The following is a 25,962-nucleotide window of genomic DNA, read 5'->3' on the forward strand; positions in this document are numbered from 1 at the left end:
AATCGTAGCGAACAACGAGCCAGCGGTGGTTGTGAGGTGCAAGAAGGGAGTGCTGGAACACAGGATGTTTCTTAGACCAGAGATAACGGGAGTCTGAGGAAAGCGATGCACTAGAACGGGATGTCGAGAAAGGAGACGCCCACCTGCTATGCAAGGGGCCAAAATTACGACGTCCTGCCAAAGCAGTGTTATTGTCCTGGAATTGGGTCGCGCTTCCAACAAAGACATGGAAACATTCTTTGCTCACTTGCTCTGATAGATACTTTTGTCCCGAACAGTTGCTTAGGGGGCACGTGTCTATAGGCTCCAGTATTAGACTATTATTTACAGTGCTACTTTTTCATTTTGTTACTTGGATAGCACTTTCCGAACGCGGCGCGTTTGTAATTGCGTGAACAAGATTATGCTCCGAATAGTTATGTTGAGCAAGTAATAGGTCATTTGAAAAATTGATTTTGTTCAGTCACTGTTCTAGCCATATCAAAACATTTAGACGACATGGTTCTCTTCCGCGTAAAAAAACTTGCAGTGGCTTAGCTCGGCTATGCCAGGATATACGTAGCGTTAGCTGAGGTTCAGCTGATTATTTCCTACGCTCAACCGCTAATTGCCAGGCAACTACTTCGGGATCCGATGAGTTAAGCTTCTCAGCTTTTCTGCGCCGCTGAGCAGCATTTGCAGCTATCCCTCTCCATGGCTATAGGCACCGTCCACTGATCAGAGGGAGCTGCGTTGCTCGCACTGGCCCGTTACAAGTTCGTTGACATTGGCCATTAGGGTTTACGCAGAAAACGGACGCGCGCTCGCGTTCACCGTGTTGCCCGGCCACAATCCGCCCACTCATGCAGAGATGGAGATATGCGCATAGCTTTCCATTTTAACCGGCCCCGTCTCCGGTGCGCCAGCTGTGTGCCGTGTGACGTCACTGTTCCTCGCGCGTGCGCAGCACGGCTCTCCAACTGCCACACGAAACTGATCCGCCTCGGCCAGTGTAGCTAACGCTACAAAATGCTCTGCTAGCGAACGCTGCTTACTAGAACTGTATACGATCACTTCGGTAACTGCAGTATTCTGCAGTATTTATCCTTCGTCATTAACCATTAAGAGGTTAGAAGAATCTGTCGAGTGAAACTGTGTAGAAACATGGTTGCCTCAAACTTCTCAATACAAACATGCACGCTTACTGCAGTCAGAAAACGGTTCATTACTCAATCTTGGCGGCTGCCAGCAACGGTTATCATCTCATTTTGGGTCCCCCTGGATACATAATTGTTTTTCCATGGCATTCTTCACGTACCTCATAATGCTGAATTTTAGAATAACCATTGAGATTAAATTTTATCACCCTGTATGATGATATAACTAAGATTAATCAAGTAGTAAACGAAGGTGATGTCCTTAAGTTGCAACCAGACATCTATTAAGTCCGGGACGCTAAGTGGCGTCACTCTAACTGCTCTAAGGCAAAGTGCTGTGCGGCAGTTCCGTGCCACCTCTGTTCTTAAAGCAAAATGAAGGCGAAGAGCAGTTTCTGCCTTCCAGGATGGGAGCAGAAGGCAGTGTAGTTCCTGCACGTTTAACGGATGGTTGAGCTGGCACCACATCCTTGGCGCTGCGTGTACGCTGGTGCCTCCATTTTATTTTCCTTTTGCCGAACCCTTTATTCAGCCTCGATACCGCTTCCCATGCTCACCCAACCTTGCTCACAAGGTCAGCGGAGGGGAATCGCAGCACGCTTGAAAGAACACGTGGCGCATATTTTTGGCGGGAGCCAGCACAGCCTGCGGCAAAGCCGAGGCATCCCACATTTGGTGCCACTGGTGAAGAAGCGTCGTTGCGGACCGCACAAAGGTACGGCACACCACGATAAAGCCCTGAAGAGCCGCTGAGGGCTGCCGCGAACGCACTAATTACTGATGCGACTAACCCTATCAAAAGTTCCCCTCGAGGCAACGCAACGTATACGGGCCCGTGCTACGCCCCGCAAGTCAGAAGTATGAGCCGGCGTACTATAGTGTATAGTGAGCACGCGATTGTAGCTTTCTGTTCTAACATGTTGCAGTCAGCTTGGATTTAGAAAGCTACATTATGAGGGACACGCGACTAAAGCGTCTATTTTCTTTTTCTTCTCATTGCTTCGCGAAAGGTCTTCGGTGGCACACGTGTAAACGAATTGGATTATATACACAAAGCGTGAAGCTATACGACAGAGTGAGACACAGCCAGATTGCTCACTTCGCACAAGAGTGCGCGTACACGCGTAAATTAAATTGAGAGTGGGTAGTAGCTTTTGGCGCCCGGGCAACTGCTGCAATGGGAATTCCTTCAACCCCGCCATTCGGGTCTTGTCAGCGACTCTCGATTCAATGCTCCTTGTGAAACAACAATACGAGGAACACGTCGCGTCGGACTGGGATGCTTCGTATGCGACAATTTAGGGAGAACCTAGGTGGAATAAAAAAGAAGGCTGGAAAAGGGGAATAGAGTGAATTAAACATGGAAAATAGCGGCGTCGAGTGGTTTGAAGGTGGTATTTTGATTAAATTAAGAGAGCTAGGCTTCACAAGTGGCTGTTTCGCATGACTTGTTTTGAGGAAGCATGTTGCTGGAGCAACGCAACATGCTATGATTTGGTCTGAATGTTTGAAAATTGTTGAGGATTTGAGGTGGCCATACTGGCCAAATCTTGAAATTACCGATAGAACCATTCAAGTTAGCAAGTCAGATCATCAGGAGCCATTAGGACATTAGCAGCATTTCCTGATGGTGTACTTAAAAGCTCATTTGAATATCTAACGCAGGCAAACGCGCAGTAGAACAACCTATATAACATTCTACATCACATTACGCATTCTATATAACACTCGGCCTAACAAGCTTTACGATTAGGGAGTAAAGCAGGTGGACATGATATTCACGGCCTACAACTGAAAAGTAGGAGAGTATGAACTGCATATAATGAGGAATGTGGCTGGTGCAGACAGGTAGACGAAATTATGATAATGTCGGTTAACGATGAGTGCACGAGGGATAAGGTTTTTCGAGCTCTTTGTACGGCCCATGGTGGTACGGCCTAATGAAAGCCGGTCTGCTGTCTTGGTGTTAATTGCAGGCTAGTAATTCCTTCGTGTGCTTGACTAACCGATATAATAATATCTGGGGTTTAACGTCCCAAAACCACGATATGATTATGAGAGACGCCGTAGTGGAGGGCTCCGGAAATTTCGACCACCTGGGGTTCTTTCACGTGCACCTAAATCTAAGTACACGGGCCTCAAACATTTTCGCCTCCATCGAAAATGCAGCCGCCGCGGCCGGAATTCGATCCCGCGACCTTCGTGTCAGCAGTCGAGCGCCATAACCATTAGACCACCGTGGCGGGGCTGCTTGACTAACCGAGTCTCACCCTCAGCACGTTGTGCAGTTAAGTTAGTTGTACAATGCATTGCACAGGAAGAGATACTGGGGCTAGTTGGTGGTAATTCATTACGCAACACAAGTGCACTGGAGGGCAATGGAAGTGTTTTACATTGAAAGAGAGGCGCAAGGTTGCGTGAGTCAATCGTCGGTGGCCCTCGGGGTCAAGAAAGCTCGCTACGTGGATTTAACCCTCCCGTATTAAAGTGTATAATTTTAAATGCGAAGCAATTCTTAACAAACTTCTGCGATTTTGAGCGTATCTATCTATCTATCTATCTATCTATCTATCTATCTATCTATCTATCTATCTATCTATCTATCTATCTATCTATCTATCTATCTATCTATCTATCTATCTATCTATCTATCTATCTATCTATCTATCTATCTATCTATCTATCTATCTATCTATCTATCTATCTATCTATCTATGCGCCAACGACTTTGTGTTCTCGTGTTCGTTTCGTTAATGGAATGTTTACCAAAATTGGTATGGCATGTCATGACTGCATGACGAAGATAAATGGCAGGTGATAACAATTAATTATGATATGCATGCCAAGAACGGCCTGATTTGCATGGCATGATCTTGGTGCTCTTGCGGCTGTTTTGTTAACTTGATATATACCAAAATTGGTACGGCGGGACGAGAGTGTATTACATACGCAAGTAACAGGTTGTAACGCACAAACCATGACATGCATGTCATGTACAGCATGATTTGCGTGACGTTGTCTTGGGGCGCTCACGGCCGTTTAATTGAATTGATATAAACCAAAACTGGTATGGCGACACATTTTTATATGACGAACATAAATGAGAGGTGGTAACACAAGAATCATGATATGCATGCCATGTACTGCATGACTAACATGCCACGCTCACGGTGCGCTTGCGGCCGCTTTGCTATCGTGTCATATACCAAAATTCGCATTGCACGGCGTGACCGTATGACGAACATAAATGACAGGTGGAACCATAAAAATAATGACAGACATGTCATGTACGGCATGTTTTACAAGCCACACTTACGATATGCTGGTGGCCGTTTCGATTGCTTGACATATACCAAACTTGGTATGGGGTGGCATAACTACATGACGAACATACATGAGAGATCGCAACATTAAAATCATGACATACATGTTATGAATGGTATCATTTACATGACAGGCTCATGGTACGCTCGCGGCCATTTAGTTAGTGTGATATGTATCAAAATTGGTATTGTGTGACGTGAGTGTACACAAAACATAAATGGCAGGTCGTAACATGATATGCGTGCATTTACGCTATGATTTGCATGCCACGGTCTTGGTGTTCTCGCGGCCATGTCGTCAGTTTGATATATACGGAAATTGATATAGCGGGACAAGAATGTATGACGAAGATATGTTACAGGCTGCAATACGCAACTCATGGTATGTATGTCATGTACGGCACGATTTACATGATATGGTCTTGGGATGTTTGTGGCCGTTTTGTTAAATGAATGAATAGTATGGCGGGACATGACTGTGGGAAGAACATAAATGACAGGTGGTAACATGAAAACGATGACTTGCATGTCATGTACGGCATGATTTACATGAGGGTGTCTTGGTGCGCTTCCGGCAGTTTTGTTAACTGCCGGAATTATGCTCCGAATAGTTATGTTGAGCAAGTAATAGGTCATTTGAAAAATTGATTTTGTTCAGTCACTGTTCTAGCCATATCAAAACATTTAGACGACATGGTTCTCTTCCGCGTAAAAAAACTTGCAGTGGCTTAGCTCGGCTATGCCAGGATATACGTAGCGTTAGCTGAGGTTCAGCTGATTATTTCCTACGCTCAACCGCTAATTGCCAGGCAACTACTTCGGGATCCGATGAGTTAAGCTTCTCAGCTTTTCTGCGCCGCTGAGCAGCATTTGCAGCTATCCCTCTCCATGGCTATAGGCACCGTCCACTGATCAGAGGGAGCTGCGTTGCTCGCACTGGCCCGTTACAAGTTCGTTGACATTGGCCATTAGGGTTTACGCAGAAAACGGACGCGCGCTCGCGTTCACCGTGTTGCCCGGCCACAATCCGCCCACTCATGCAGAGATGGAGATATGCGCATAGCTTTCCATTTTAACCGGCCCCGTCTCCGGTGCGCCAGCTGTGTGCCGTGTGACGTCACTGTTCCTCGCGCGTGCGCAGCACGGCTCTCCAACTGCCACACGAAACTGATCCGCCTCGGCCAGTGTAGCTAACGCTACAAAATGCTCTGCTAGCGAACGCTGCTTACTAGAACTGTATACGATCACTTCGGTAACTGCAGTATTCTGCAGTATTTATCCTTCGTCATTAACCATTAAGAGGTTAGAAGAATCTGTCGAGTGAAACTGTGTAGAAACATGGTTGCCTCAAACTTCTCAATACAAACATGCACGCTTACTGCAGTCAGAAAACGGTTCATTACTCAATCTTGGCGGCTGCCAGCAACGGTTATCATCTCATTTTGGGTCCCCCTGGATACATAATTGTTTTTCCATGGCATTCTTCACGTACCTCATAATGCTGAATTTTAGAATAACCATTGAGATTAAATTTTATCACCCTGTATGATGATATAACTAAGATTAATCAAGTAGTAAACGAAGGTGATGTCCTTAAGTTGCAACCAGACATCTATTAAGTCCGGGACGCTAAGTGGCGTCACTCTAACTGCTCTAAGGCAAAGTGCTGTGCGGCAGTTCCGTGCCACCTCTGTTCTTAAAGCAAAATGAAGGCGAAGAGCAGTTTCTGCCTTCCAGGATGGGAGCAGAAGGCAGTGTAGTTCCTGCACGTTTAACGGATGGTTGAGCTGGCACCACATCCTTGGCGCTGCGTGTACGCTGGTGCCTCCATTTTATTTTCCTTTTGCCGAACCCTTTATTCAGCCTCGATACCGCTTCCCATGCTCACCCAACCTTGCTCACAAGGTCAGCGGAGGGGAATCGCAGCACGCTTGAAAGAACACGTGGCGCATATTTTTGGCGGGAGCCAGCACAGCCTGCGGCAAAGCCGAGGCATCCCACATTTGGTGCCACTGGTGAAGAAGCGTCGTTGCGGACCGCACAAAGGTACGGCACACCACGATAAAGCCCTGAAGAGCCGCTGAGGGCTGCCGCGAACGCACTAATTACTGATGCGACTAACCCTATCAAAAGTTCCCCTCGAGGCAACGCAACGTATACGGGCCCGTGCTACGCCCCGCAAGTCAGAAGTATGAGCCGGCGTACTATAGTGTATAGTGAGCACGCGATTGTAGCTTTCTGTTCTAACATGTTGCAGTCAGCTTGGATTTAGAAAGCTACATTATGAGGGACACGCGACTAAAGCGTCTATTTTCTTTTTCTTCTCATTGCTTCGCGAAAGGTCTTCGGTGGCACACGTGTAAACGAATTGGATTATATACACAAAGCGTGAAGCTATACGACAGAGTGAGACACAGCCAGATTGCTCACTTCGCACAAGAGTGCGCGTACACGCGTAAATTAAATTGAGAGTGGGTAGTAGCTTTTGGCGCCCGGGCAACTGCTGCAATGGGAATTCCTTCAACCCCGCCATTCGGGTCTTGTCAGCGACTCTCGATTCAATGCTCCTTGTGAAACAACAATACGAGGAACACGTCGCGTCGGACTGGGATGCTTCGTATGCGACAATTTAGGGAGAACCTAGGTGGAATAAAAAAGAAGGCTGGAAAAGGGGAATAGAGTGAATTAAACATGGAAAATAGCGGCGTCGAGTGGTTTGAAGGTGGTATTTTGATTAAATTAAGAGAGCTAGGCTTCACAAGTGGCTGTTTCGCATGACTTGTTTTGAGGAAGCATGTTGCTGGAGCAACGCAACATGCTATGATTTGGTCTGAATGTTTGAAAATTGTTGAGGATTTGAGGTGGCCATACTGGCCAAATCTTGAAATTACCGATAGAACCATTCAAGTTAGCAAGTCAGATCATCAGGAGCCATTAGGACATTAGCAGCATTTCCTGATGGTGTACTTAAAAGCTCATTTGAATATCTAACGCAGGCAAACGCGCAGTAGAACAACCTATATAACATTCTACATCACATTACGCATTCTATATAACACTCGGCCTAACAAGCTTTACGATTAGGGAGTAAAGCAGGTGGACATGATATTCACGGCCTACAACTGAAAAGTAGGAGAGTATGAACTGCATATAATGAGGAATGTGGCTGGTGCAGACAGGTAGACGAAATTATGATAATGTCGGTTAACGATGAGTGCACGAGGGATAAGGTTTTTCGAGCTCTTTGTACGGCCCATGGTGGTACGGCCTAATGAAAGCCGGTCTGCTGTCTTGGTGTTAATTGCAGGCTAGTAATTCCTTCGTGTGCTTGACTAACCGATATAATAATATCTGGGGTTTAACGTCCCAAAACCACGATATGATTATGAGAGACGCCGTAGTGGAGGGCTCCGGAAATTTCGACCACCTGGGGTTCTTTCACGTGCACCTAAATCTAAGTACACGGGCCTCAAACATTTTCGCCTCCATCGAAAATGCAGCCGCCGCGGCCGGAATTCGATCCCGCGACCTTCGTGTCAGCAGTCGAGCGCCATAACCATTAGACCACCGTGGCGGGGCTGCTTGACTAACCGAGTCTCACCCTCAGCACGTTGTGCAGTTAAGTTAGTTGTACAATGCATTGCACAGGAAGAGATACTGGGGCTAGTTGGTGGTAATTCATTACGCAACACAAGTGCACTGGAGGGCAATGGAAGTGTTTTACATTGAAAGAGAGGCGCAAGGTTGCGTGAGTCAATCGTCGGTGGCCCTCGGGGTCAAGAAAGCTCGCTACGTGGATTTAACCCTCCCGTATTAAAGTGTATAATTTTAAATGCGAAGCAATTCTTAACAAACTTCTGCGATTTTGAGCGTATCTATCTATCTATCTATCTATCTATCTATCTATCTATCTATCTATCTATCTATCTATCTATCTATCTATCTATCTATCTATCTATCTATCTATCTATCTATCTATCTATCTATCTATCTATCTATCTATCTATCTATCTATCTATCTATGCGCCAACGACTTTGTGTTCTCGTGTTCGTTTCGTTAATGGAATGTTTACCAAAATTGGTATGGCATGTCATGACTGCATGACGAAGATAAATGGCAGGTGATAACAATTAATTATGATATGCATGCCAAGAACGGCCTGATTTGCATGGCATGATCTTGGTGCTCTTGCGGCTGTTTTGTTAACTTGATATATACCAAAATTGGTACGGCGGGACGAGAGTGTATTACATACGCAAGTAACAGGTTGTAACGCACAAACCATGACATGCATGTCATGTACAGCATGATTTGCGTGACGTTGTCTTGGGGCGCTCACGGCCGTTTAATTGAATTGATATAAACCAAAACTGGTATGGCGACACATTTTTATATGACGAACATAAATGAGAGGTGGTAACACAAGAATCATGATATGCATGCCATGTACTGCATGACTAACATGCCACGCTCACGGTGCGCTTGCGGCCGCTTTGCTATCGTGTCATATACCAAAATTCGCATTGCACGGCGTGACCGTATGACGAACATAAATGACAGGTGGAACCATAAAAATAATGACAGACATGTCATGTACGGCATGTTTTACAAGCCACACTTACGATATGCTGGTGGCCGTTTCGATTGCTTGACATATACCAAACTTGGTATGGGGTGGCATAACTACATGACGAACATACATGAGAGATCGCAACATTAAAATCATGACATACATGTTATGAATGGTATCATTTACATGACAGGCTCATGGTACGCTCGCGGCCATTTAGTTAGTGTGATATGTATCAAAATTGGTATTGTGTGACGTGAGTGTACACAAAACATAAATGGCAGGTCGTAACATGATATGCGTGCATTTACGCTATGATTTGCATGCCACGGTCTTGGTGTTCTCGCGGCCATGTCGTCAGTTTGATATATACGGAAATTGATATAGCGGGACAAGAATGTATGACGAAGATATGTTACAGGCTGCAATACGCAACTCATGGTATGTATGTCATGTACGGCACGATTTACATGATATGGTCTTGGGATGTTTGTGGCCGTTTTGTTAAATGAATGAATAGTATGGCGGGACATGACTGTGGGAAGAACATAAATGACAGGTGGTAACATGAAAACGATGACTTGCATGTCATGTACGGCATGATTTACATGAGGGTGTCTTGGTGCGCTTCCGGCAGTTTTGTTAACTGCCGGAATTATGCTCCGAATAGTTATGTTGAGCAAGTAATAGGTCATTTGAAAAATTGATTTTGTTCAGTCACTGTTCTAGCCATATCAAAACATTTAGACGACATGGTTCTCTTCCGCGTAAAAAACTTGCAGTGGCTTAGCTCGGCTATGCCAGGATATACGTAGCGTTAGCTGAGGTTCAGCTGATTATTTCCTACGCTCAACCGCTAATTGCCAGGCAACTACTTCGGGATCCGATGAGTTAAGCTTCTCAGCTTTTCTGCGCCGCTGAGCAGCATTTGCAGCTATCCCTCTCCATGGCTATAGGCACCGTCCACTGATCAGAGGGAGCTGCGTTGCTCGCACTGGCCCGTTACAAGTTCGTTGACATTGGCCATTAGGGTTTACGCAGAAAACGGACGCGCGCTCGCGTTCACCGTGTTGCCCGGCCACAATCCGCCCACTCATGCAGAGATGGAGATATGCGCATAGCTTTCCATTTTAACCGGCCCCGTCTCCGGTGCGCCAGCTGTGTGCCGTGTGACGTCACTGTTCCTCGCGCGTGCGCAGCACGGCTCTCCAACTGCCACACGAAACTGATCCGCCTCGGCCAGTGTAGCTAACGCTACAAAATGCTCTGCTAGCGAACGCTGCTTACTAGAACTGTATACGATCACTTCGGTAACTGCAGTATTCTGCAGTATTTATCCTTCGTCATTAACCATTAAGAGGTTAGAAGAATCTGTCGAGTGAAACTGTGTAGAAACATGGTTGCCTCAAACTTCTCAATACAAACATGCACGCTTACTGCAGTCAGAAAACGGTTCATTACTCAATCTTGGCGGCTGCCAGCAACGGTTATCATCTCATTTTGGGTCCCCCTGGATACATAATTGTTTTTCCATGGCATTCTTCACGTACCTCATAATGCTGAATTTTAGAATAACCATTGAGATTAAATTTTATCACCCTGTATGATGATATAACTAAGATTAATCAAGTAGTAAACGAAGGTGATGTCCTTAAGTTGCAACCAGACATCTATTAAGTCCGGGACGCTAAGTGGCGTCACTCTAACTGCTCTAAGGCAAAGTGCTGTGCGGCAGTTCCGTGCCACCTCTGTTCTTAAAGCAAAATGAAGGCGAAGAGCAGTTTCTGCCTTCCAGGATGGGAGCAGAAGGCAGTGTAGTTCCTGCACGTTTAACGGATGGTTGAGCTGGCACCACATCCTTGGCGCTGCGTGTACGCTGGTGCCTCCATTTTATTTTCCTTTTGCCGAACCCTTTATTCAGCCTCGATACCGCTTCCCATGCTCACCCAACCTTGCTCACAAGGTCAGCGGAGGGGAATCGCAGCACGCTTGAAAGAACACGTGGCGCATATTTTTGGCGGGAGCCAGCACAGCCTGCGGCAAAGCCGAGGCATCCCACATTTGGTGCCACTGGTGAAGAAGCGTCGTTGCGGACCGCACAAAGGTACGGCACACCACGATAAAGCCCTGAAGAGCCGCTGAGGGCTGCCGCGAACGCACTAATTACTGATGCGACTAACCCTATCAAAAGTTCCCCTCGAGGCAACGCAACGTATACGGGCCCGTGCTACGCCCCGCAAGTCAGAAGTATGAGCCGGCGTACTATAGTGTATAGTGAGCACGCGATTGTAGCTTTCTGTTCTAACATGTTGCAGTCAGCTTGGATTTAGAAAGCTACATTATGAGGGACACGCGACTAAAGCGTCTATTTTCTTTTTCTTCTCATTGCTTCGCGAAAGGTCTTCGGTGGCACACGTGTAAACGAATTGGATTATATACACAAAGCGTGAAGCTATACGACAGAGTGAGACACAGCCAGATTGCTCACTTCGCACAAGAGTGCGCGTACACGCGTAAATTAAATTGAGAGTGGGTAGTAGCTTTTGGCGCCCGGGCAACTGCTGCAATGGGAATTCCTTCAACCCCGCCATTCGGGTCTTGTCAGCGACTCTCGATTCAATGCTCCTTGTGAAACAACAATACGAGGAACACGTCGCGTCGGACTGGGATGCTTCGTATGCGACAATTTAGGGAGAACCTAGGTGGAATAAAAAAGAAGGCTGGAAAAGGGGAATAGAGTGAATTAAACATGGAAAATAGCGGCGTCGAGTGGTTTGAAGGTGGTATTTTGATTAAATTAAGAGAGCTAGGCTTCACAAGTGGCTGTTTCGCATGACTTGTTTTGAGGAAGCATGTTGCTGGAGCAACGCAACATGCTATGATTTGGTCTGAATGTTTGAAAATTGTTGAGGATTTGAGGTGGCCATACTGGCCAAATCTTGAAATTACCGATAGAACCATTCAAGTTAGCAAGTCAGATCATCAGGAGCCATTAGGACATTAGCAGCATTTCCTGATGGTGTACTTAAAAGCTCATTTGAATATCTAACGCAGGCAAACGCGCAGTAGAACAACCTATATAACATTCTACATCACATTACGCATTCTATATAACACTCGGCCTAACAAGCTTTACGATTAGGGAGTAAAGCAGGTGGACATGATATTCACGGCCTACAACTGAAAAGTAGGAGAGTATGAACTGCATATAATGAGGAATGTGGCTGGTGCAGACAGGTAGACGAAATTATGATAATGTCGGTTAACGATGAGTGCACGAGGGATAAGGTTTTTCGAGCTCTTTGTACGGCCCATGGTGGTACGGCCTAATGAAAGCCGGTCTGCTGTCTTGGTGTTAATTGCAGGCTAGTAATTCCTTCGTGTGCTTGACTAACCGATATAATAATATCTGGGGTTTAACGTCCCAAAACCACGATATGATTATGAGAGACGCCGTAGTGGAGGGCTCCGGAAATTTCGACCACCTGGGGTTCTTTCACGTGCACCTAAATCTAAGTACACGGGCCTCAAACATTTTCGCCTCCATCGAAAATGCAGCCGCCGCGGCCGGAATTCGATCCCGCGACCTTCGTGTCAGCAGTCGAGCGCCATAACCATTAGACCACCGTGGCGGGGCTGCTTGACTAACCGAGTCTCACCCTCAGCACGTTGTGCAGTTAAGTTAGTTGTACAATGCATTGCACAGGAAGAGATACTGGGGCTAGTTGGTGGTAATTCATTACGCAACACAAGTGCACTGGAGGGCAATGGAAGTGTTTACATTGAAAGAGAGGCGCAAGGTTGCGTGAGTCAATCGTCGGTGGCCCTCGGGGTCAAGAAAGCTCGCTACGTGGATTTAACCCTCCGTATTAAAGGTATAATTTAAATGCGAAGCAATTCTTAACAAACTTCTGCGATTTTGAGCGTATCTATCTATCTATCTATCTATCATATCTATCTATCTATCTATCTATCTATCTATCTATCTATCTATCTATCTATCTATCTATCTATCTATCTACTTCTATCTATCTATCTATCTATCTATCTATCTATCTATTATCTATCTATCTATCTATCTATCTATGCGCCAACGACTTTGTGTTCTCGTGTTCGTTTCGTTAATGGAATGTTTACCAAATTGGTATGGCATGTCATGACTGCATGACGAAGATAAATGGCAGGTGATAACAATTAATTATGATATGCATGCCAAGAACGGCCTGATTTGCATGGCATGATCTTGGTGCTCTTGCGGCTGTTTTGTTAACTTGATATATACCAAAATTGGTACGGCGGGACGAGAGTGTATTACATACGCAAGTAACAGGTTGTAACGCACAAACCATGACATGCATGTCATGTACAGCATGATTTGCGTGACGTTGTCTTGGGGCGCTCACGGCCGTTTAATTGAATTGATATAAACCAAAACTGGTATGGCGACACATTTTTATATGACGAACATAAATGAGAGGTGGTAACACAAGAATCATGATATGCATGCCATGTACTGCATGACTAACATGCCACGCTCACGGTGCGCTTGCGGCCGCTTTGCTATCGTGTCATATACCAAAATTCGCATTGCACGGCGTGACCGTATGACGAACATAAATGACAGGTGGAACCATAAAAATAATGACAGACATGTCATGTACGGCATGTTTTACAAGCCACACTTACGATATGCTGGTGGCCGTTTCGATTGCTTGACATATACCAAACTTGGTATGGGGTGGCATAACTACATGACGAACATACATGAGAGATCGCAACATTAAAATCATGACATACATGTTATGAATGGTATCATTTACATGACAGGCTCATGGTACGCTCGCGGCCATTTAGTTAGTGTGATATGTATCAAAATTGGTATTGTGTGACGTGAGTGTACACAAAACATAAATGGCAGGTCGTAACATGATATGCGTGCATTTACGCTATGATTTGCATGCCACGGTCTTGGTGTTCTCGCGGCCATGTCGTCAGTTTGATATATACGGAAATTGATATAGCGGGACAAGAATGTATGACGAAGATATGTTACAGGCTGCAATACGCAACTCATGGTATGTATGTCATGTACGGCACGATTTACATGATATGGTCTTGGGATGTTTGTGGCCGTTTTGTTAAATGAATGAATAGTATGGCGGGACATGACTGTGGGAAGAACATAAATGACAGGTGGTAACATGAAAACGATGACTTGCATGTCATGTACGGCATGATTTACATGAGGGTGTCTTGGTGCGCTTCCGGCAGTTTTGTTAACTTGGTAAATACCAAAATGGACATGTCATGACATGAGTGCGTGACTAACGTAAATGACTGGTCATGCATTGTAAAGACCAGAATACGCGTTTCAATAGAATTGTATATACCAGACTGCACGTGCGTGCATGACAAACACGTAATAGTGAACTGCATGTCATTACATGAATGACTTCATTCGCCTCAAAGACAAAAAAATGCGAGGAATGCGGCTCCTCGCTGGCTGCTTCGGAATACATCTATTCCCACAGTGCGTGAGATCTGCCGGATATTTTTTGGACAGTCATGTATGTTTTTGCATGTTTATCTCCCTCTTATTTTCGGTTTTATGACACACGTGTATCTCATGGGCATGATTGCGTATTTTTTGGCCTGATTACTTTGCTGTGCACATGCAATGGCTGGTCATGTGAATAGGTTGGCAGCTTTACGTATATGTTCATGTGCCTTCGGATAAATTTTTTATTTGAGAGCTCAGCGCCTGTGACGTGTCTTTCTTGGTCCTTGTCTTTTTCGGCGCTATTGTTCTCGCATAATGAAAATGCATTTGATGATGGAAAGAAAGCAAATAAGGAGACGACGACGTTTGTTGGTGTTCAAAGCAAGCCTGACCGCACGTTCGTATGCCACCTTCTAGCAGCCTCTCTTTTTTCGTCTTTTTGCCGTTCTCAGAAACGAGGCCAGTGGGTAAATCGACCTTTCTGCGAACCAGTGATGGGAATATGATGCCTTCGCTAATCCAGCGGGTCTTCATGCCCTCCGTCCAAGAAGCTCTCCGGTGTGCACCCCGGCGTCTTTGCCAGCTGATTCTTTCACATCCCGAATATGTTGAAAGAGAGTATTTCTTGGCCGAAAGGCATTTATCCTTACAAGTTGATGGCCCTGTGGTCAGATGCATATGAAATAATGAAGCAAACATGGATAATGCACTATGTACTTTGAGGTTCTTTCTACGAGGTGTTCTTCATTTGTTCTGTGCACGTTTTGTGTGCAAGGGAAGTGTTCTTTCCCATAAAATTAAAACAAAGAAGGTAAAGAAGGTTGATTGCGCCGAGCATAAAGGGGTAGTCAGACGAGGGCGTTACAAGTCTTCAGCTGCACAGCAGACAGGGTGGTCATTCGGCCAACTGAAAGCCTTAAATATGTATTAGCCCAAATAACCCACGGAGAGAAATCAACGACGACAATGCTTGCGCGTGCTCACGGATGGATTCCGTTTATTATAGATGGTGCTGTATATATTGCACAGTAATAAACGCAGGATCGAGAATAACTAAAAGAAGAAAATAATAACAAACAACAGTATCTACAATATTGAACAAATAGCTTAGAAAAAGACGAGTGTTTTTAAGAAACCCAACCTCTTGTTGTTTATACGAGTACTTCAACGCTTTGGTAAACCATGAAGTGCACCCCCCTTTAATACATAAGTGAAAAGTCTTCATTGTCACGCCATAGGCTCATGCTACACTCTCTAGACAGGATGGAAGAAATATATAAATCAGGATCGCAACCGCGTACGCTGCGGTATGCTTTCAAACGAGTCAGCGAATGCCGCACCCCGCTCATCGTTTCATTAACAAATAGACGTGCTTTCCTAATTGCGGGGAAAATTACCACTTTTTTATGGAACTATCATGCTGCGTGTGAACGTGATACATTACTCAATTGCTGTTAATCATAACAAAAGCTTGGTGGTGCGCGTCGTCTGGTAATCGAAATTTAACTTATATTTTATTTTTCACCTGTTGCAGGTGCAACGAAACGGTTCAATGAACATAATAGGCGTAATCTAGAATCTTTCTTTTGCAAAAGGCAGAACTTCATATTTTATCATAAGCCGAGACACGCAGGCTTGCAACCAAATTTTCAAGACAGAAGACAAAGGGCGCGGTCGTAAACCTGCTCGGCACCCCCAGCCAAGGGCGTCAAGCGGCGCGGATACCTTCTGCATACGTCATTATTTCCAAATTAGACAGAGAGTTGGATCCCTGTGATGCTTCAAGAGAACGTAGATCTCGAAAGAATTCGGGCAAGCAAAAGCGAGAAACAAAAGCGGTACCATAAAGAATGGGACTGTTGAGACGAGGAGCAAAAGAATGCAAATCAGGAGAGCCGGTCGTATACCGCACAGCGCCTGTCTCGCCCGGATCCCGTCACTTGCAGACCACGAAACGGAGCCTGACCGGGAGGCGGCCAGTGGTAGTTGATGAGTAGTCGCATCTACTGGGCCTCATCCTTGTTTCAGCCGGGTTCTCACCCGGCTGCAAGCTGGCGCAGTGCAGCGACGGCATAGTTTGGTTGTGGCCTGATGCATCCTACATCGTTCGGGATCGAAGGAAAAAGTCATTTTCGCATTCTCTTTACTTGCGAGTAACCGGCCGCCACACTCTTTTTGGCAGGGCCCGCCCTGTTAAGAACCGACGTTTTTCCTTCCACGCGCCCGACCTGCCTGAAAGGTATTTGCTCTTGAGAAACAAGGAAGTTTCGAAGCAAGGAAGACCTGCCAAAGCTCCGCTTTTGTTATTGCTAGCTAGATACAGGACTTCTTCCTCGTGAAGCCTCTAGTGTGTTGAGTATGCGACTGCCGGGTCTGTAGATTGCAGGTCCTGCAAAAGATTGCAGTCCATGAGGAGCAGCGTTCCCCTTCGCTGCGTCTGGCATTAGTAGAGATTGTTTACGGTGCACAAGTCGCGGGCCGCGTTTTGTCAGCGATTTCGCCAGCACCTTCGGAGCCAGAATGTTGTGTTCGCATTCCGGTAGTCGAGAACAACGTTCTCGAGCATAACTTTCGTTTCTTGGTATTGCGTAAATGGAATAACTATAGAGATATTAGCTCGAGAGGCTACCCTCTGCAGAGAAAGACGCAATACTCGAGTGCCATGTACCCTGGGATTGCGTTTTTTTTTATATTCTGTCTTCTTTTCCTTGTCTGAGAAAAAGACAGCAAGAACAAATTATGTCGGTTAACTAGATGCGCTGTTAATTTTATATAAAACACTTCGCAGCAGTCTCGTGCATATCCTATCATGTAGAAGCTTTTCTATACGGGGATGCGGTATTTTGAGGGTTTATTGAAGATAGGGGACGGTAGTCTATATATATATATATATATATATATATATATATATATATATATATATATATATATAAACTTTAGTCGTCATTTTCCCAATTCCTTAAATGCCTGTGGCGTTTTCTAGATAATGCACATTTCACTTCGTTATCCAATCCCTGCCATTTCATGTTCACAGAATAATTGGTTCTGACTTGAGCTTCGAAATAAACGAAAAATTAAGTTGACCTTTGTTCACAAAGGATGTACAGAGTTCAGATCAGGCAGGTACCCTGGTCTGTAAAGCGTTGTAATAACAGTAATGTTTTTGCATGTGCTCATAGGTTGACATCATAAATGTACAAATATTTAATGCTCAGAGCTTGTTCTGGCCACAAGCCATAAATGTGCAACGTTTATTTTGTTGCTTGGATTTATGTTCCTCAAAAAGGCAGGAAACCGGCTCTGCCTTTTTTTTTGGTACTTTCATGGCTACTGAAAAGACAAGCAAATTTTTCTAAGCAAAGAAGAATCTCTGATGCAGTAGAGAAATGCCGCATATATTTATAGTCTTACGGCTATTCATGCTGTTTTTATTATTTTTCAGACACTAGTCAATGTCGTTTAGTATAACCATCTCCTTCATATTACAGAGTTGTTCAAGCTTCTCTGCTTAGTAAATGATGTGAAATCATCGCGCCCATTCTTCACGAATGCACTCGTTTCCGCCAGCAAGTTGTAGCAAAACCATCCACACTGTACCAGCTAAACTAGCGTCCAGTCACAAAGAGCACTATTTTTGTGTGTACTCGCCTACACGGATATCCATGCGAGACACTTTGAAGAAATTGCCGAGTTACGTAAAACATTCTGAATTGTGTGACAATTAATGACCGCACATGTGAGCGTTGTCGCTCTCAGTGGAGAATGGTCAATGCATGTGAATTTGTGAAGTCTTCACAGACTATGTATGTGACTATGACCCCACAGACTGTTCGTTTGTTCATTTTTACTACATTTTTCATTTAAACTTCGAACCCCATTTTTCCATTTTCCGAGCGCTGAGCGCCCACCCACATGTGAATCATCTGGCTGACCTTCCTGTATTGTTTTGATTTCTATCTGAATGTCTTTGCAATGCAACGTATTGTGAGGGAGCCACTTTCACATATAGAAAAAAGCAGACTTGCATGCCTGCATACGCAGACAAGTCCCTATATGGGACGTGAAAAATACAGAGACGTAGAAGGCTCGGCGGTAGAAGGGAATGTCCAGTAAAGGCGAACACGTGCTGTGAAAGAGGCCCGCCACGGTGGGGACCGGGAGGCTGCGGTCTCTCACATTGAGTCACGCTGTCCACTGAGACCATTACAGATGACGTCCTGATCGACAAAGTAGAAAGGCTTTTCTTGTCAAGCCTCAGTGTTTCCGCAACAAGGTATAAACATTCAAATTATTCGATCAGTAGACCTGCTCAAGGTGTCCAGCCACAAGCTGAGCACAATAATTAAACAAAAACATGAAATTGGGCCAGTTGGTAGATGTTCAATGCTGTTCGGCATCGCAGTTAGATCAGTACGCGTTAAAGGAAGTGACAAACATATGACGCCTGTGTTCTGGTGCCCTCCCGCTTCTCCAGTCACTGAAGTCCGCAAACTTGTCCATTTGTTCTTAACCTACTATTTAATCCAGACACTGCTGCGTTCATTCACGCGCATATATATAATATGGTACAGCCCCGCTAATCGACCTGCGAATTCACAAAATTTAATCGTAAATTCTTACATGCAATTCCTCTGGAATAGAATTAGTGCATTGCCTTGAAGACGTACAGGAATCTATCCCAGAGCATGGCAGGGTGCAGGGTTGACTGCCGTTAAAAGCAATTCAGGCAAGGCGATGCACGGATTCTATCAAAACAACTAGCATACCAGTTCACCTCATCGTTGTACTACATTAAAAAATTGCGAGTGTGAAATGCTCCCTTCAATCGTAGGTTGACGCAACTACAGAACCGCATATTTAGAAAAGCTTTCAAAAAGAAGGAAAATGTTGAGTAACTAGGAGGCATATTAAAACGTCAATGTTATGACTATTAAGGAGGTGAAAACACTGTACCAAAGGTACAAAAATGCGCCAGACTAAGTTCAATTGCGTCATACGGGATGCGAAGAGCCAAAACTTTTCTATAAAATTCACATACACTGTTCTACTGCGCTTGCCTTTGTAGCAAAAGTGTGCTTAATTGAGGTAATGTTTAGCGACATACACAGCGGCCACGAATTGTTTTCTTTGCTGTTCAACAAAGTATGTTCAGGCGAATCTTTTTTGTTGATGTATTGCATTTCGCATTATCTTATAACAACAACAAAAAGCTTTTTCTTTAGCCTTTTGCAAGGCCCTTAGAGAGAATGCAGGCTGTCCCACTGCTAATGCAGGCATAATTAATGCGATTAAGCGAGAAACATAGTTTCTATGTCAGCACCTCCAATGTGAAGCTTCGCCATGCAATTAACTTGGACGGCATTTGCTCTGGGAGAAACACGTTCATGAACTTTTTTTTGCGTGTTATATTGTGCTATGTACTGCAGCGTTTCATTTCTTTTTATAAAATAAAAATATACAGACAAAAGAAACTCGATTTACACACAAGCACAACTAAGTAAAGCGAAAATTAAATTGAACTGAAGTTGTCTTTCCAGCATTGGGGTGTAACACCGTGCGAATTCAGGGCTGACTGACAAGGGGGTCTCGCTTAAGCAGCGTCCCTTTCTTGTCGAGTAATTCGCTTGGTGAGCCTGTCCACTAAATCCGTTTTCGGACAGGTTAAGCCGTGCGACTTTAATGGACCGGCTCATCTTCGGCAGTCACGGATGAAAGCCGGCCGGAAAGTCAGGCAGATGGAAGAGAGTAAGTCGCGGGGTGGCTATGCGGGTCCGCGTGCCTTCGCACACAGAGAGGCGTGCTCTTTCTACGTCACATACACAGCAGCTGTCATGCGTTACGTAACCGCCTGCCCCGTGTATCGCGGCGAATAATTTGGAACTGAAGCCCGCTATTCTAATAGCTCTAGCAAAGAGATGGTGCTGGGAAGTCAGAGAGGCGGCGGGGTTGGGGTGATGGGGAGTTGTATGTGGAAGGGGTCTTAGTAGTATCGAAAACGCCACTTGTCATTAACTTAAATACACAAGTGATCAAGTGCTTGCAGTTCATTTTGTAGCGTTTTATCGACACGTTCATGGGCCATTGTGCTTAGCGACTGGGTTTCTGCGTCAGTATTAACAGGCATTGAAGAAAACTAAGGACATGAATGAGTGAATAAACAAGGACGTGAAGCGTGAGTTGCACTGCATCATGGTCGCTTGGCTGTGACCTCTTCAGTGGCAGCACGCCCTTTTCTCTCCAGTATTCTGTATCGACGGGGATTTAGAGCTTGAAGCTGTTATTTGTGGTTCATTGACTTCGTTAAACTTAAAGGGAGTGAAGCCTTATGTCCAGAGCAAATTCAGGGAGGAGCTGAGACGCCCTGGACAATGGCTCGGCGTAGGAGGGGCCGTTTCACGCACTGGAATCATCAAAAGAGACGCCGTTGTCTCACAACAATGAACTCGTGAACAACATCAGACGTCGAGCATCACAGAGGTTGACTGTTTTTAAGGGAATCCCCCTCCCCGTAACAATATAACGCGGGGGATGAGTGTAGAAGGCGTTTTCGCCTAACGAAGCTTATTATTTGCGTGCAATGTAGATGAAGGTGCAGGGTTGCGTTGTTTGTAGCGCTGTTAGAGCTTTATTCTCTGTTTAAAAGAACTGAACCAGGAGCTCAATCTATTGCTAAAACTGGAGCAAAATGCACACAGTTTACGTGTTTGGCTGATAAGGAAGGAAAAACAGGAGAGAGAGGCAAGACAAGGATTTTAGCCAGTTTAGAAAAAGCGGTAGGCTACCCTACGCTGGGGAAAGGGATGGAGGAGTTTGAAAGTTAGAGGCAGAGTGAAAGAGACAAAAAAAAGCAGAATGCTCAAAGAGCTCCTTTAAGTTCGGCAGTCTCATGAAGGTCTAAGTATGTCAATAGTTTTCTTGTTTTGTCATGTTTTGTTTGTTTATGTTACTGCGTGCTCGTTGGTAGCTCATACTGCTCTTTACATTTACCACCTGACAGAGACGGCGCTAGAGAGAGTGGCAACCTCGCGCTCCGCTTGTAACCCTACGTCCAGCGAACACTTAAAAAGGTTTGGTTGAGCTGTTCATAGCAGTGCTTGCTGTTCGTAGCATGCGTTTTTTTAACGAGTTGTGTTTGATAACCCCTTTAAGCAAAGCGTCATTAGTGTGTTGTGCTTCCCAGAACTATTAAACATGAAAAAATGTGACAACAATACAACCAAAATCACCGCAATCACAAGAAGAAAATGATGATGATGATTAAAAACAGCTTCTTGGTATTTTACTGCCCATAACGGAATAATAGCTAAAAATCTCCCGCCTACCTGTATAATATAAAGCTGACATCATGTAAGGAGGGAAATGCTATTGTTTTGAGAGGACATCGTCCACTGTGCGGTGTTGCTCAGGTGGGTGCCGTGCCATCTGCGCTGCTTGATCGACCCCTTGTTTGGCGGTCAAGCAGCGTCGTTCCCCATCTAGTGGCGAACAAACCTGCCAGCGTCAGAGACGACCCTTCCACCGCTTTCAACCCGTCCACCAACCCTTCCTTCCCGCTTTGCTCTATACTGCCACCGTTCCCGTGGCGACTGCATCTCGTTCCATAATGAAGGGACAAGGGGACATCGCTAGGACGAATACAAAGGACGAGATGAAGACAGGACATGCGCTGTACTCACAATTGAAGTTTTTTATTGAAAACGTATCTTATATGCAACCGGCATTGTCGCACAGAATGTCACAAAAGGTGCAAAGTGATCAACATCATGATAACAGCAGGGACACAGGCTTTTTAGAAAAAAAAACATGGTTGATCCCTCCGTCATAGGGATCGGTGTCACACGAAAGTTAAATGTGTCCTTACAAAAGTGGTTGAATGTTTGTTATACATTTTATATAAGAGAGTTTGCACAATGTATATTGATGTCTAGCAGCTATAACACCGTTTAACGTCGATGCACCCACTTTGATGCTTAGTGGTTCATCTCCATCCCGACGATGAAAGCGTAATCGGAGAATGAGGTGTGATAGCCAGAAGAGCGCCGCATATTGGACGCAGAACTTGGTCGCCATCCCGCGGCATGTTAAAGTGAAATTGAGCACCACGGCCGGACCGTGGGCCGGACTAGAGGCAAACGCAAAGCACGTCGTGCCTCCCCGGTAGCCCGGCCGCGATTTTTCTCGAGGGCGAGCGTAAACGGGCAACGCGGTGCTACAGCCAGGTGAGGCAGGCGCGCGTCGCAGAGGTATTTTTGGTTTGGATTAGCGTGATGCTATGAGCGAGACCGACGCTTCTACGACGCTTGGGCAAAGATCGCCCCCTCGCGGTGTGTTAAGGCATTGGCAAAATTGCAATTCTATTGAAAACGCGCCGAATGGGACGGACGTGTAGCAACAAGTGTTACAGGTGCTAATCGCGGAGGCCACAGTAATGATGAATTACTTTACCGCTCCTACAGGGCAACACCACCCCGCCGACCGAGAGCACTGTGAGAGGAGGGTGAGAAATATAAAAGGCGCGTTTGTGAAGCATCTAGGGTCTGTGACTGTGGCGCAGTGGATAGCGTGCCGGCATCTGTTCTTGCGGACCGAGCCGTCGTGGGTTCGATGCCCGTTGATGCAACTTTTCAAAGACGATAGTCTTTCTTGGGGAACTTAAACGCAGAAATTTTGGTCGGTCTTTCTGTCTGTCTTTCTGTTTGTCGGCACGTCACCCGATTCAGCCACCCGGCCAAAGCTGAACCACTTGCTTACCGCACACCCATCTTGAACTGGTACGGCTGTTCATACTTGTGAACGTTGTCGATCAAAAAGTAAATATTACGCATATCTGAGGCGCAACATCATTAGGTAAGTATTAGGTGGTGTGTTCCTTTAATAGGAATTACATAGATACGCAATTTCAAAGACCCTAGTTTTTTAGGCTGCGCTGAAAATGCGACTTGTCGCATTTCAGCGCAGCGCAAAATGAAACTTGTCTTCCTCCGTGCCCTCTGCACAAACTCATGTTGTGTTTCGGTTTCGGTTCAGTATTGCATTGTACGAATGACAGGGGGCGCCGCTCTGGCATTCCTGTTAAAGTCCCTGAAAAATATAAAGTAGCGCCAACTGCGTCCCTTCGCCTCTGCCTCCTCTCCTAGCAGCTGCAGCAGCGCCTCTAGGGTGTCCTCCGGGAAGCTACAGATTTTACCTGCTATAGTGAAAACCTCTTCTTTCTGCTGTTGTACGGGTGGTTGGTGCCACTGGCAGAGCAGGTCGGCGTCCAGAACCACCGCACGAACTGATTCAAGCGCGGTCGACCACGCACCGTGCACTGATCAAGTAAACAACCCAGATGAGGACAAACAAGATGGCACTCGGACAACCTTCTAAAAAGCTAGTGCGCCACTCAAGCGAGTTCTTAGCGCCGCCGAGTTTGCAGTGGCGCTGCCATCAGGAGCGAGCACTTTTGCGTACTAAAAGATTATGTACCGTACAATTTTATGCTGTCGGACACCATGAGAAGACGCCACTTGCTTCGGTATACATTGCATTGCCGTATTTATTGCTATTAGGAGCTGGCTCGCCAGGTTCTTATGCTGGGGCGAAGTTCCGCGCCGTAACCTGCATTCATCCATTCAAAGCGTCGTGGAACGCGAAGAGGAACGCTACGCGCGTCGTGTCTTCCCTCTGACCTAGCCGTTAATTCTCACAGGGCGAGCGAGGAACGCGGTCGACAGCGAAGCGAGCGTCGGACAGCTATTTTTAGGGCCACTTTGTCGTGCGCGTCTCGAGGGCAGTTTTCAAATTGAAAGAACATTAGGAGCGCTGCGTCTGCAAGTGTCGACAATGGAGAATCAGAGGTTCTTAGATGTTTCTTGTATATACTCCATCAATATGTATATAATTGTAAATTGTGTAATAGTTCATCAAAATTAGAAATAAAACAAACCTTGTGCATATATGTAAATATAACAACGTGTGTCACGTCTTTATGCGTTCGTAGAGGACTTGTACGGAACATTCACGGATTTTCCCGATCTTCTCCGAGCCAGCTCCTCAGTCATCATTCACTTCGTGGATATGACGCGATTTTTTTTCATACCCTTTATTTCGCGGACTTTTCCAACTGCGTCACTTAGAAGTGCAGTGCCCTCGGGTGCTCTAGCGGAAGAATTGCACAAGCCTCTCTTTCCGGCCAAGAGTCATGCTCTGCGAGCTTCGCAGCACAACTAACTCCAACTGCAACCTACAAAGCGCACGAGTGAGGAGGTGCCTGTACACTGACACGAATGGCGCTACTTTAGTTATTTTTCGGGGACTTTAATTCCTGTTTTACCCAGGCGACGTGTAAATAAGAGAGTTTGTGGAGAGTACTCGTTGAGTGCGGACGTTTCTTCTCCTTCGGCGCATCGCGCCAAACAGCGTGTTCGGGCTGGCCGGCATTCCCCACCGGTCGCGTTGTTCACCGCCGGTCTTCGCCTGCCGCTGCGCCGGGACTACCAGCCCGCAACACAGCACTCATGTTTCCCGACGTATTGCCAGATGGCGTCCATATCTCACTCAGCGCCTCTTCTATCGTCTTTAGACGACATTTGTAGCGAAGCACGCAGATACGCGGCTAATTTTTTTTCTTTGCCATCTGATCGTGTACATTTTTTTCAACGTCATTTCCGTGACGGAAATACGTCACTGAAGTATTGGTGGACCCCGGAATAAAACACTTTCGTGTTAAACAACATATGAAGCAAAAAACTGTAGCATAAGCATCCAAGAGCAAGCCCGCCTTTCAAGCATCTGGAGCCAATTTGGGTCGTAGCTTTTGCCTCTCCCCGGATTGTGTGGCTTTACCATTTCCTTCGATAAACTACTGTGCTGGCGCGAGTGTGTTCGTTCAGTAATGTAGCCGACTGCGGCCGTCAGCAGGAGCGTGCTACACACACACACACACACACACACACACACACACACACACACACACACACACACACACACACACACACACACACACACACACACACACACACACACAAACCCACACACACACACAAACACAACACACACACACACACACACACACACACACACACACACACACACACACACACACATAGGGTAGAGAGTAGCCAAGAAGCCGTATGTGATTTACACTGACTTTTTAATGAAGGACCTCTTCCTAGCATAACCGAAAGGAGGCGGGTAACGACGTTGGTGCTCAAACACCAAGATTAACATATCCGGGCTTCAGAGCTACGCGTTCAGCGTGGTGAAAGCAATAGTTTTCTCTTGTTTCTCCGCTCGAGTCTCAGCTGCTTGCAAAATCCTGACAGGGACTTCGGCACGCCCCCCTGTCAGCGTGTTCACCCCGAAAAGCCTCCATATAACACGCCCTTCGCATACATTTGCTTTTGTGCCGCCATAGACTTCGCACTGAGAAGCACACGCACACAGCGAAG

Source organism: Rhipicephalus sanguineus, chromosome 5, assembly GCF_013339695.2.
Source record: "Rhipicephalus sanguineus isolate Rsan-2018 chromosome 5, BIME_Rsan_1.4, whole genome shotgun sequence".
Classification (NCBI taxonomy): Eukaryota; Metazoa; Arthropoda; class Arachnida; order Ixodida; family Ixodidae; genus Rhipicephalus; species Rhipicephalus sanguineus.